Consider the following 13382-nt stretch of genomic DNA (forward strand, 5'->3'; position numbering starts at 1 on the left):
AGAGCCAGCCTCTTTGGAACCCCCTTTCAGGTAGTTGAAAGCAGCTATCAAATCCCCCCTCATTCTTCTCTTCTGCAGGCTAAACAATCCCAGCTCCCTCAGCCTCTCCTCATAAGTCATGTGTTCTAGACCCCTAATCATTTTTGTTGCCCTTCGCTGGACTCTCTCCAATTTATCCACATCCTTCTTGTAGTGTGGGGCCCAAAACTGGACACAGTACTCCAGATGAGGCCTCACCAATGTCGAATAGAGGGGAACGATCACGTCCCTCGATCTGCTCGCTATGCCCCTACTTATACATCCCAAAATGCCATTGGCCTTCTTGGCAACAAGGGCACACTGCTGACTCATATTCAGCTTCTCGTCCACTGTCACCCCTAGGTCCTTTTCCGCAGAACTGCTGCCTAGCCATTCGGTCCCTAGTCTGTAGCGGTGCATTGGATTCTTCCATCCTAAGTGCAGGACCCTGCACTTATCCTTATTGAACCTCATCAGATTTCTTTTGGCCCAATCCTCCAATTTGTCTAGGTCCTTCTGTATCCTATCCCTCCCCTCCAGCGTATCTACCACTCCTCCCAGTTTAGTATCATCCGCAAATTTGCTGAGAGTGCAATCCACACCATCCTCCAGATCATAAATGAAGATATTGAACAAAACCGGCCCCAGGACCGACCCTTGGGGCACTCCACTTGATACCGGCTGCCAACTAGACATGGAGCCATTGATCACTACCCGTTGAGCCCGACAATCTAGCCAGCTTTCTACCCACCTTATAGTGCATTCATTCAGCCCATACTTCCTTAACTTGCTGACAAGAATACTGTGGGAGACCGTGTCAAAAGCTTTGCTAAAGTCAAGAAACAATACATCCACTGCTTTCCCTTCATCCACAGAACCAGTAATCTCATCATAAAAGACGATTAGATTAGTCAGGCATGACCTTCCCTTGGTGAATCCATGCTGGCTGTTCCTGATCACTTTCCTCTCATGCAAGTGCTTCAGGATTGATTCTTTGAGGACCTGCTCCATGATTTTTCCAGGGACTGAGGTGAGGCTGCCTGGCCTGTAGTTCCCAGGATCCTCCTTCTTCCCTTTTTTAAAGATGGGCACTACATTAGCCTACATACCCTATAGTTCCTAGTGGTTTTAAAACCAGTGGGATTTTTTTAATAAATTCCCCAGTGTAGACAAAGCTATTCTCCTGTGCACATTATGGATCAGCAGGACTTTTCTGATTTAACACTTAGCCGGAAAGACTTTAATAGAAAATACCACACATGTGGTCCAGGTGAGGTCACTGTCGGAGGCTTGATGTTTGCATTTCCTCTGAAGTTGCATCCGATGAAGTGAGCTGTAGCTCACGAAAGCTTATGTTCAAATAAATTGGTTAGTCTCTAAGGTGCCACTAGTACTGCTTTTCTTTTTGCATTTCTTCTGTCTTTGTTTTACTCTGTGTGCAACATTAGCACTGCAATAACATAGTTTTAGGCAGCTGATAGTTTTAAACACCTTGAGGATACACTAAGGTACTTCACCATTTTTATTTTTGAACTATATCAGAATATGTGTGGGGAGAGAAATGATTATTATTTGCTTGGTCCTTCTTCTTGCTCTCTCTCTCCCCTGGTTCTCCACTCTCTGACCTCTTAGGGACATGTTCTCCCTGTCTTCACACTATGCCTGGCAGATTTCAAAGATGCACACTAAGCTCCAGGAGAACCATCTGATTCCAGTGAGGTGGTCACCTTTACACCATCTTTCTGCTTAAAATGCACCAACTCTTGGCTCCCCATTATAGAGATCAAGGCCTCAATTCAACAAGGTGCTTAAGCACATGAATAATCCCATTACTTCAGTGAGACTACTTACATGATTAAAATTAGGCATGTGTTTAGAACCTTTCTGAGTGGAGGCCCAAAAGGAAGCCTCACGAACAATAATTCACAAACAATAATTAGTTAAGAGGCTTGTCTCTAATACTGGCTTCTAGGTGAAATTTGCTGATGACTCTCTTTTTCCAAAAAGGTCCATGTTAGGAGCTGATCCTGGGTGCAAAAGAAAGTTAGCGATCTTGGGTGAGATCGCTCATGTGTAATTTTGTCCTTCTTTCACATTGTTTACTCAAGATTTATCTTTTCTGTTTATCATAAATAAATATGCAGGTTGCTAGAAGTGCTTTTATATGTCAGGCTTGTTATTGTATTCAGGAACAAACTGATGCTTTAGTCTATTTCGCAGCAAATTGTCACTGAGTATAGACTGCACAGAGCATTGAGTTTAATGTGTTTTCTTTGTTTCTTTGCAGAAAAATGAAGTGACAGGTGCTTACCCTCATTTTTTCATGCTAGCTTTGCCATGCCATTTTCACCAATAACGAAGGCAGCTGCCAGAGCTCGAGGAAGTCGGGCGAAAAATTCAGCTGGCAGGTAGACCCAGTCACTTTAAGAAATGTAATCTTATGTTAGCAGATGGCAATTAAAAGGCAGAAGAAATAAAATTTTGTCTCCGTTTTCTGCACTGTTACATCAATTAAATCTGCAACTGAAATGCAAGCAGAAAATATAATTTATTTTCATGTGGCTACACAACATGATTGTGTTCAAATCTAATTATTTGCTTTGCAAAAACTACAGCAAATTTTAATCGAAGCAAAATAACTAACGATTTCCAAAGAAAGTTTATAACTAGATATTAAATCTATTATTTATTAGATTTATTAGATATTAGATATTATCTGCAGTCTTTAGGCCTTGCATGTCCTAGACCTACCTAATAGCATTGCCTCCTTATTCTTCATTTACTAGAAACCCAAAGTTTAGGTTCAGAAATCACCTATTTATTTCCAATTTGCAGTAATATCAATTGCAATCCTAGCAGTCTCAACGATTCTTGGTCTTAGTGGAAAACTACATCAGGTCTCAGGGGGCCCTTCCTGTTAAAAGAAGAGTTCCAGAAACTCCAGGACTGAACCTGTTCACATCTGTCATAATTTGCTGGCAAGAGCAGTCATAATCTTGCAGGAAAATAACTTTTTGACTCAGACAAGAATTCTGAAAATTTAGTAATTCCTAACATGTATTTGTCTTTATGAATGCAACTAGAGTCATGAAAAACATGTGCAAATCTAGAATCTGCAAATCAGTCGAAGTGTGAAATAACTACATAATTAAAGCTCATTATGGTATTGATGAAACTGAAATGTTGCTGAAGTTATGTCACTCTTTCCATTACAAGCCCTAATTTGTAGGGGTTTATAAATCAGTCATAAAAATTCACACAAGCTCAAAATTTACCATATAAAGCCTGTCTGGAATATTTTTTCTAAAAACCCATTTGGTCATTTTAAATTTGTGCATGTTTAAAGAAAAAAGGGGTATGTGTGGCTTCAGATGCTTATTTTATGTTTCTACACCTGAAACCAGCTTTGGTTTTGGTGCTGAGATCTTATGTCCCTTGCATATACCTTGTGCAAAGTCTGCCTTAAACCAAATGAAAAATGACAGAGATATTTTTGAGTTCCTCTGGACCAAAGGACCAGTTCCTGCTACAATAAAAGATAACTGAAGTTTTATCTTTTGTTTTGAATGGGATCAGGATTTAGAAATAGTTTTGCAAACAACATTTTGAAAGTAGTTTTTTTTTAAGCACAATGGATGGGCTGAAATGCAAATGATTGAGTAAACAGATTGTAGTTTAACAATTGATCAGAGGTGTTACAATCTAGTCCATTTGATAAATACCTGTATTAAAATAGATGTATAATACATTGGATGATTGAGTTCACGTGATGAAGAATGTACATCAGTTTTTAACTAAAGATCACATTCAAACCATATTTCCTTCAGTATTGGAATGACTCCAAGTGATTAGAACCTTTGAATCTGGGAAATTCCACTTGGAAATTCAATCATGCCTCACGCTGAATGATACACATTATGCTGAAGAAAACTGAAAGGGACTGCTACAATTAATTACATTTAACAGTTAATAAGGAGAGAACATTGCCCCCTTCTTTTTTGGCGTGAAGTCGATAATATTGGTGTGAACCAACAGCATGATCTCTGGTTGTGAGAGATGGACTGCGACGATGGTCTCTGTTTATGAAAAGTTGCATGGAGGACAAGCAGTTGAAGGCATTGAATTTCTTTGGAGACAAGTTACCTCTAGGTCGTAAGCTCTAACATAGGATAGGTTAGTAGTGACTGCAAGCATAGCCATCTTACGGATGTGATGTATGAGAAATGAGTTTGTGATTTGTTTTCAGTTGGTCTCGGTGGATTCTCCATCACTGACCACTTTTTATGTTAGGATTGGCTGTTTCTCTGAAAGATCTGCTCTAGGAATTATTTTGGGGAAGTTCTATGGCCTGTGATATATAGAAAGTTGGACTAGATGATTACAGTGGTCCCTTCTGGCCTTAGAATCTACTGTTGAGTAGGTGTCATAGTCACAAAATAAACCTGCCATTACAGTTGCCATTAATCAGCACCCTGTTGATGGTCTTAGTCCAGAGGCCAAGCAGGGAGTTGAGACCGAAATACTTCTTAGCCCTTGGCATGTTCCCTTCATGTCAAGGTTAGGGTTCATTAGCAGGGTAGTGTGAGGAAGCATAAAGAGAGGACCTTGGTTTCCAGAGGTATCAACCTTTCCCAATCAGGTTATTTACTAAAATATCTTGGCGACACCTAGAAAATGCTGTGTGATGAAAACTGAACAGATATGAAGTGTGGCACATCTCTTGTAACTTTTACTATGTTCAAGCTGTGTAAGCAGTTTCAGTGCTCATGTAAGTGAGTGCCTAATGGCACCATCCATTGCTGGGTGTGTTGCAGGAAAGTGTTTGTGAAAGGCATTTAGTTTTTTTCCGTCGTCCTCATAGTCCTGACCTGCAATGCCCTCATTATTCCAGGCTTGGATCTTTCTCCAGCAAAGACTACTATTCTTCCTAAGTCGTGTGGTTCTGGAATAAGGACAGACGTTCACTAGAGTTTTAGGAGTGAGACCACCTAGCTTGTTTCTCTCAGTGACCTAAGACAAGATTGAACCCAGGACTCTAAAGGTGAAAAGGCTTAGGCGTAACCCATCCTCCCCAGCTCTTAACTTTTAACTTCCTAGGTTTTGTCATTACCTTAATGAGATTTAGATGCTTTTGTATTTAATACATTACAAATGGAATAAAGGAATAAATGAGCCAAAGAAAATGCAAAAGAAATCTTTCATAGCAGATCTGTTACACTGGGTTGCCCTTGATAATGTTACTATTTTCCCCTTTTTCAACAGCCATTGTAATTTGGCATCTAGAAAGATATTCTTGCAGTGCTAAACCCTTCTCTTTCCTTAGACCCTAAGCATCTCGTCTCTAATTTGCTCAGTCAATGATAGCTCCAGGCTTTAGATCTGGAAGCTATGTGTTTGGCTTTCCCACATGTACAAGTATGTAACAATCTACTAACTCATGGGACAACTGGAGCTGTGTTTTAGTTCGTTGCTGTACAAGATGCCAGGGCTTGCTGCCTTTGCACTCAAATCAGTGTCCTCTGGGAGTATGCATCCACTCAGATTCTGAAATGGGCAAAATTGTTCAGAGTGGGGTCTTCCAAAAAATTAGTATAGGGTCCCATTCTAAGGATTTCATGCTGAGGAGGGAAGTAGAAGAATGATTAGCTTAGTGCCTTCTTTCACCAAAAAACCAAGGAGGAAGTGAGAATGGGAACCAAGAGATCTGGAAAATATGAAAAGCTAAACAGATGCAGTTAATATTTTAAAGAATATGGCCAAGATTTTCAAAAGTGACTCAGCTTTTGTGTGTTCACACTGAGAATTAAGTGGACCTGATGTTTCAGAAAGTGCTGAGTTCCTGCTCTCTAAAAATCAGGCCTCTTTAAAATGTTCACCCGAAAGCACTAGTCACTTTTGAAAATCTTGGCATCGGTATTTACAAACCGTGGGGACTCTCACTTAGGAACATTGTAAGAAAATCCTTTCTCCACGTGCAGTTTCTGAAAGACAGAAATGTTGGCAACGGTGAAGGAATGTGATTGGTAAATCAATTCAAAGGAGTTAAGGATCCAGATAAAGAGGGGGGCAAGGTGGGAGGTAGAGAGTAGTTGGAATTCAGTTTGACATTTTCTTTTACGACTCTTGCCCTCAGTGAGTTCATGCCGTAATAGTAATTTCTCAGCAGAGTGTCAGGTACATAAAAAAGTGTGATAGCCCTCTCTGCTAACTTGGACTGCCTGAGAGACATTTTTATCATTCATTCATTATTATTATTTTAACTATGAGCCTGAGCCTGCTCCCATTGAAGTGGAATGGCAAAAATCCCACTGCCTTCAACAATACAAGCTCAGGTCGGATGCTCCCAATTGCTGTTTAAAGAAGGACAAGTGGCTGTCTGTGGCCATATTTATATTGTGGGGGGTGGGATTTAGGCTCTGATTTGTTAATGAAGTGTATGAGAGGGTAAAATAGTAGCTGCTTTTACGCTGAGAAAATGAGTTTGATGTGATTTTGGAGTATTGATATTATTCATTACCAGATGGAGCCACTCCATCAGCATAATAGCTTTTCTTGGACAGTATTCTGATCCAGTGGATAAACTTAAATAATTACTCTACCACCACACTAAAAAAAAAAAAACCAACCCAACTCATCTAGATTCCTTGATTTCTAATTTGTTCAAGTTGATGGGAAACTGATAGGCTGGAGTTTCAATGCCTCTGACATGCTATCACTCAGCAACATTCAAATGCAGAATATTTTAAAATCAAATCTGCAAGCCTGCACACTACTGTGAAGAAATGTGTCAACAGATGCTGTCAGCTCCTTGCCTCCTGACAGGCTGTGCAGACTTCAGAACATTCTGAGCTGTAGCTTGTCCATCAAATCAGAAAATGTCTTTTGTGGGGCAATTGATCGTTATTTTTTAAAAGGCCAGAACTAGACAGTAATTGTAGCTAATGTTTAAGGTCTGCTGTCAGTGTAGGGTGCAGAGATGAGCAAGTGAAACTTCATGCAGGGAATGAAAGCAGTAGCATTCTTGCAATAGAAGGAAACCCTGTAGACAGTCACACTTTATTTATTTGAATTCAGATAGGGATGAAGTGTCCAGAATGGCTAATTGAAAACTGTTTCTCTTCCCCAGCCCTGGGAACAGAGACAAATGCTTTAGAGAGACAAGGTGGGTGAGGTAATATCTTTTACTGGACCAACTTCTGTTGGTGAGGGAGACAATCTTTTGAGCTTACACTGAGTTCTTCTTCAGATGCTTTGGAGCAGTTGTGCTGTACATCACTGATCTTGTTGGTTCTTTCTGCTCTCATTATAGCATATAATGTTCTAGTTTTTCAAGAGGCACAGCATTGCAATGCCACAGATTCTGTATTATGAAAAAATCCTTTGCTCACGAGGTACCTTTAGTTGCCATTATCTTTGGTTCTCGTGAGCTGGCTTGGCTGGGTAGAGTCAGGTGTTTCTGGTTTGCACTGAAAGGGAAGATAATACATGGAGTCACCGGATTCAATTGGTTTAATATTTTGCATGCCAGTTTAATAGGTTGTTAGGCTGAAATATCTTGTTACAAGATAAAACAGGGTTAAAAGAAATTCTGTCTGTTTGCTCCACAGACTTGTATATGGTATCTCGCACACTTCCATGTGCTTTTCTTATCTGGTGTCTTCATGAGTTCATAAATATTCTTCTGTTGCCAATGGCTTAACAGCTATATGTTTCTCATGTAACACAAACTGAAAGGCTACTTCCATTAAGGCGACACAAAAATGGAGGTAAGAATTCACTATTTTTAAATTATTTCTTGCAAAGCTTAGTCTTGATTTAAAAGATAAGACGATGAAACTATATACTTCCAAGAATCCCAATACACGTTTAAAATATGCTTTGATTGCTATTCTTTGTTCATAAGTTAAATCTGATTTTTCTGTATTTCATAATAGCCTATACTTTTATTTTTCCTGGCACAAAATTCCTTCTGTAATGTCCTTCAGTTAGTGGAAGGCAGAATGCTCTCCCTGAGAGAGAGAGATTAATTTGTTTCACTGGAATTTCATACTGTCGGATGACAGTCTTCTCTGGCACACATTAAGTTCACCACAGTCAACAGTATACATGAAATCATAATCAAAGACAGATGCCTTTCCCTGTTATAAATAATCATTGCTTCTTGCATATGCCAGGAAAAATCCTTGTTTAGACTGGTCTGTCTTACTTTCTTGGACCTCAGTATTTCCCTTGGCCTTCCCCTTTTTCATCTTTTCTCTGCCTCTAATTCTTTATATTTGCCTAAGGAAATAAAAGGAATGGGAAAAGTATTTTTTGGCACTCTCCATATTCTCACTGGATTACCCTATAGCATGAAATTAAATACACATGACATGTAAGAGGGGAATAGCCTTTTAATTTATAGAAGAAAAACACAGTTCAAAATAAATCTGTGCTTTCCTGTTTGTTCATGTGTTTGATGGGAGCATGTCACATGCTCCTGCAAAACCAGTGTAAAAGCTTTGTTCAGAGTAGGATTAATTTTTTGGAACCAATGAAATATTTCATATAATATCAAACAGCAAATGATACATTTTTAAATTGGTGGTCAAATTTATTTGAACTCCAACAAAACCAGAATATTACTGTTAAATACAAATATTTTGTTTGCGTCTTGTACAAGCCACAATCCTCCAACTTAAAAATACCTTTCAGATACAAATGAGCTTTGAGGGCATTCAACACCAAGTTGGAAGCACTCATCTTCTTGCTGGACTCGTCCCTAAGTGGTTTGTAAATGAGAACACTGAGTACGGACTAGAACATAAATGGCAGCACCCAGTATAATTAAGGTGTCACGACAGTTTTCATGCTAGTCCCAGATTTCAACTTTCTGTAATTTGGGCCTTTTGAGTTAAAATTAACCAGCTTTATTTTCTGTCTGAAAATAAATTTTATTTTGAAAGTTTGAGCAAAAACAGCCCAGCTATTTTTGAGTATAGGAGCGAGGGTGGAAAGGCGAAACACACCAATGTTGTTTAAAAAGAAAAAAAATAACAAACTATTTGACTTCGTTATGATCAGCTTGACAACTAAAAGAGCAAGACGTTTGGCCTGGAAATAGCCCTCATTGTGAAGTAGTGTCTTTGAGTGATTAGTGAAAATTGGTTTTGATTTGCACTTTGAAAACTGCATGTTGCACATGTGCAATATATTTTGCAGGGTTTTCTACTAAGGTTGTAAAGTGCACAACTAGGAAAGCTGCACTATGCCTTCCTAGCTCAGTAACAGACTGAAAACGGTACTGTAGGTGTGTATAGTGAGCCAAAGGTTCTTTGGGGCAAAGTTAAGGTTGCACATGCATTTCTTGACTTTCAAGTGCTTTATCCAGGCAAATTTAATGTTCTCTTAACACAGGGGTTTTGTACAGTATTTTATTCTTGGGGTGAAGCCCGTTGCATCACTTAAGTTCTACAGTGGGCTATGGAGGGATTTCTCTGCATCAGCTGTGCACTGTGGAGGGTTTCTCTGTGCCAGCTGGCCAGAGAGTGACAGTGGAAATGGTTAGGGGAAGAATTTCTCATAATCTATTACTATAGCGTGGGCAATAGCACAAAGTAGTTGTGTGGAGTCTGGTCTGCAGTTCTGCCCAGGGCTTTAGATTGGGGGTCCATCCTCATCCCCGTGACCCCACTTACATCTATATAATCTATAAATCTAGATATTTTTTGCTGTGTGTCTGAGCAGGTAATTCTGTGTCACCGTTTCATCTCTGCATATTGCATTCTGGGCTTCCCACTCTTCATTCTCCATTCTTTTGGTCAGTCCTTGAAATAAAAATGATTGGTCTTTGGCTGCTACACAACCAACATTAGGAACCCTAATCTTTTTAAACATCTAAACACTATCGCTGACAAGCCCTTATCATGTTCTTTCTAGTTGTGGGATTTTGGGCAATGGCCTGTCATTAAAACATAGGTGGTGTCCCATGGCTTTGCAGGGAGGCTTGTCAAGTATGCCTAGTACGTCAGTTTCACTGTTCATTGAGTTCACCACCAAAGACCATGCTGCAGAAATGTCTGCTTGCATGATGCACTATGCTCTGACACTGGTAGGACTGAGGTTGGTACTGCAGAAGTAATAGGTGTGATCATGCTTATGCCATCCATCCATCAGTGCAGCTTTCTGCTGAGAACAGTAATTTAATAATGGCCAGCAAGATGGGGCAATAGGTTTTTGTTTTTAAATCCTAGCGGGTTAGCTTTTAAAAAATGGTATGGTAAACTCCAGGTTCAGCTGCTAGTCCCCTTCTAAGAGCAATGGCATTCCCACCACACTGCTGCCACACACATATATTAAAGGTCAGTGCTATTCATGATAATTTGAGTGCTGACAAGTGCTACTTTTCGGGGGGAATGGTGGAGAGGGTGGTGTATAAAAATAGCCAGCAGGGGCCAGTTACCTAAGTAATTACTGGCACTCTTCTGCTTTTCCCCAGAGGGAAGGAAAGAAAGAAATTGCTAGAGGCAGATGTCCCTTAGGATTAAGAGTTTTCTCTTTTCTCAGGTCTTTCTCCTGTGTAAAGGCACATCAAAATATTATGAGGCAAAGGAGAGCTTGATCAGTTCCACCCTTAAAACATACACTCAAGCTTGTCAACAACTCCTATTCATATTAATGAAACATTTCACTGACTCAAGCTCTTTAGCAGTACCTAATATGATTTAATATCCAGTTCAAGTGGACAGTTCAGATACCTGATAAACACCCACTCCTGGCATAAAAATGGCTTATCAGAACCCATCTCCTGAGAAACCACGGCAAATAGGTGGGCTGTAACAAAACTGGCTCTCAAGATATCAGTGAGTGGATGTCAGGGCAACATCTGCTTTGCCTATTATAATTTTTCATGGTTCTCTGCTGCTCCGGGAATCACTTAAGGATATAATAATAGAATTCTAGTGAACTAACATCCCCTGTTTCAGATGTCTTGGCAAGATATTTTCTTTCTACTGCAGACTGAAGAATCTGCAGGCATTAAGCTTACCTATATTTTTCTCGCTATCTAACATACAGATGATTAACTGTGCAGAGCACATATAAGCAGAGTACAAATCACAGTATATGTATGCAGTCAGGCACTATCTTCTACAGCATGTTCAACTTTGACACCATTCTCTGATAATATAAGTCCAGGGACTATGAGAATGAGGACCAAGCCAAACATGAAATTATTGCTGAAATTCCTGCTGTATCTGAAGTACACTGAAGACTTTTCAAAGGATTTATATTATTAAAGGGCATATATTTCCTGATAGCTGATATTCTATGTTTTGGGTTAAGTCATGGCAGAGGTGTCAGACTGAAAAATTGCCTGATGTATATTTATACCCATTTAATCTTCCATCGGACAAGTGGGCCACATATCATTGATGAAATGAATATAGTGTGTGACTCGCCAGCTTTGCTTGATGTAGCTTGATCCTATGTGTAGGCTTACAAAACCAGTATATGAAAGAAGTTATGGAGGAGTTGTCCGTGTGGGTTGTTTTGGGTGGGTTTTTTGTTGTGTTTTGTTTTTTTTAGACTGCTGTTTGAATTCTCTAAGTCCTGGTAACAGTGGGAAACTAGAAGGCAAACTGGTGCAGTGACCGTCTGACCATTTGGCCCACCCCTTGAACCAGGCTACTTTTGGGCTAGAAGAACCGCAGACACTTAGGTCTTGTGTGTATGCAAAAGTTGCACCACTTCAACTAAAATCAGGTTTTAAATCTACTTAGTTAAACCAGTGCACCATAGATATACTTAAATCTCTTTACTTTTAGAGTTATATCTTAAATCTGGTTGATCTTGATTTAGTTTAAATCAGTCAATTACCAAATTAAGCTAAATTGATATAAACCAGTTGTACACTGAAGGAAGGTCGACGCACACTTTGAGATTAAATCATCCCTTGGTTTACTGTTATTTTGGTAACAATGACAAAAGCTAAATGAATATAAGCCAGATGTAAACACATGCAAGGGTTTGCTCCGGCTTAGCTTAATTGCTTTTGAAACCTGATTTTAGTTAACGTTTTGTCTGCAGACAAGGCCTGAACCTCTTACTCCTCCAAGTGATCTATCCCAATCAGGGCCAGTGTAGGGCATGGCACTGCTGCCTGCTCGGTCTGTTCTGTGTATAAATGCAAATCACAGCCTGCAGAGCTGTCAATCCAGGACTGTTCATGAGTGCTCAGTGGTTGTGCATTCATCTTTGTGTAGCTCTACTAAATTTGCCTTCTTTTTGACTGATGCCTTCTAGTCACTTGCAGCTAAACCTCTCTCATTCCTTCTTCCCATCAGCTAATGGAAGATAGCTCTAAATTGCAACCTAAACGAGTATGTGTTTTCCATCTTATTACATATTACATCAGCAAGATGCCCAGCTTAATCTTACTGATCAATGGTGAGGTTGTTTGCGTGAACCCGTGTGAAGAAACCCATTCATAGGTTTGTGCACAATAATGTACTATTTAGAATTTCAAAGGCAGTGCTGTCAATTGCAAGCTCACTGTTAAAATAACAATAAATAGAAAAGCCCACCATGTTAGCGCTCTAGAAGAATCTCCAATAACTGTTATAGGCATTAGGTTAAATCACTTACAGGACTGAGCAAGGCCCGCATGGCTTGGTTTCTGGGAGGTACACGTACTGACCCTAGCAAGGTCTGTTTGCAGGCATTAGTACCAGGCCAGGCTCTCCAAGTTCACCGGGAAATCAGCCTTCCAGCACATCTCATTTTACCTAAACCTCTCCTCCTGCTCCTTAACTTTCAAGCTTTGTAGCAGGATTCAGCTCCCTGTTCGGGCTGGATTGCCTTCTCTATGGCTCTCTTTAGGTACTGAGGTGGCCCCTGCTACTTGCTCCGTGTCTCAGCAGACTTTTAATGAGGCTTCCAGATAGGCTACTGCAACTGTCTCTTTCAGTCGTTAAGAGTCTTCAAGGAGGTAAGAGTCTAGGATTATTCTCGCTAATATGTGTTAGCAAGAAAACCCTACTTTGCTACCTATCCAATGCAAAGGATGAGATTCTACCTTCCTGTGATTATTGACACCATTTGAGCTTGACTAGTTTTTCACTCCCACTGCCCATTGGGAGCAAATTAAGGTGCTCTTGTCTCCCTGAAAGCCCTTTGTGATGATTGGGTGGTCCTTTCTCCTGGCCCTCCCAAGAGTTGACTGAGCCACCCAGCATCCCCTGAAGAACCCAAGCAGGTGGGTGTCATCTGTTCTTAGCAGGGAGTGGAAACAGGGATCCCAGCCTCCCAAAGATATCTACTGATAAGTGTCAGAGTTTGAGCCTAAAGGTCGGTGGAGTATTTGCCAAGAGAAAGGACTGGTGAGT

At 40.1% G+C, this 13382-nt stretch overlaps 1 protein-coding gene across 1 annotated transcript in view; it reads left to right on the forward strand.

Annotated features, from left to right (window-relative positions):
- The window catches only part of TMC3 (transmembrane channel like 3), a 391592-nt gene that overhangs the window by 267838 nt on the left and 110372 nt on the right, over positions 1 to 13382 (forward strand). The gene's annotated exons all lie outside the window — the stretch shown is intronic.

Source organism: Lepidochelys olivacea, assembly GCF_965140295.1.
Source record: "Lepidochelys olivacea isolate rLepOli2 genome assembly, chromosome: 10".
NCBI classification, from domain to species: domain Eukaryota; kingdom Metazoa; phylum Chordata; order Testudines; family Cheloniidae; genus Lepidochelys; species Lepidochelys olivacea.